The 1,114-nt window shown below is 40.7% G+C and overlaps 1 pseudogene; it reads right to left on the bottom strand.

Annotated features, from left to right (window-relative positions):
- Positions 1–713: 713 nt before the first annotated feature.
- On the bottom strand, positions 714–832 carry LOC129893556 (5S ribosomal RNA; annotated as a pseudogene).
- Positions 833–1,114: the final 282 nt, after the last annotated feature.

Raw genomic sequence — 1,114 nt, 5'->3', positions numbered from 1 at the left:
ACGAGAGAAATACCCGTTTGAGATGAAATCAACTAACACTATCACATATTAATAGGAATGCTTAAATTTCAAGCAAGATCCCAAGGGGTAAATACGATAAGAGAGTAAGACTGAGCAAACTAAGGACCCTGTAAAGGGTAGTAGGGTCGTGTTTGGGTAAAGATTAAGATATGGCAACAACGTCATTGGCCACTGATATGGTGAAATACAAGTAGAAAGGAGAAAGAATAGAAAATCTCTTATGGTAGGAAATGAGGAGACCAAGGAGTATGTAAACAAAGAAAAGAAAGGAGTAGGAAAAGGTAGCGTTGGCGCGAACAAATTCTAGTGTGAAGTCAATATGTAAAGCAAGATGGGCCGGGAAATGAAAATATTATGTCTATCTTATACAGGTTGTATTAGAATGGTTATGCAACCTATGGATATATATATGTTAAGTATAGGGTCAAGTGAGAAGTACACGAGAAAAGGAGCTAGGATATTTTGGATACACTATAGAGAGATGTCAAGATGGGTTAGACCAAACTACTGAGATGGGGTGAGTTCTAAGGGAAAAATAAAACCTAGCCGTGGTTGAACCAATAATCTATCTCGACATCGAGTGTAAGACAGGGGAGGAGAGGGCAAGGCAAAGATGAAGAGTAGCAAGAAGACACTAAGGTAAATCTTAGGCTAGGTTGAGTGCCTTCGCACATTATTGCAAGGATTGCAATGGAACATGACATGAGGACTTCCCGGGGGGTCACCCATCCTAGTACTACTCTTGCCTAAGCACGTTTAACTTTGAAATTCTGGTGGGATCTAGTGCATTAGTGCTGTTATGATCGCACGAGATGGAAGAATCCGAACTAGCGGCGAAGCAACGACACGAGATTATGTACCTAGAGTGTTATAAGTTATGTTAAGGGAATTATAAAAGGTCTTACGCAAAGAAAGCAGGATTAGCTGATTACTAATAGATGGCGTACTTGTATGCCATACTTCTTCAACATAATACCACTTAATGATAGGCAAACCACGGAATGGCTGTACAGGTCATTGTGTGAGGGGACTTCAGCACAACTTGGTAGCCGACTCTGATGGTCAAAAAGAAAAACCCAAAAAGGCGAGGGTA

The sequence above is a fragment of the Solanum dulcamara genome, chromosome 6 (genome assembly GCF_947179165.1).
Source record: "Solanum dulcamara chromosome 6, daSolDulc1.2, whole genome shotgun sequence".
NCBI lineage: Eukaryota > Viridiplantae > Streptophyta > Magnoliopsida > Solanales > Solanaceae > Solanum > Solanum dulcamara.
This window is presented reverse-complemented; position numbering and strand designations above follow the sequence as displayed.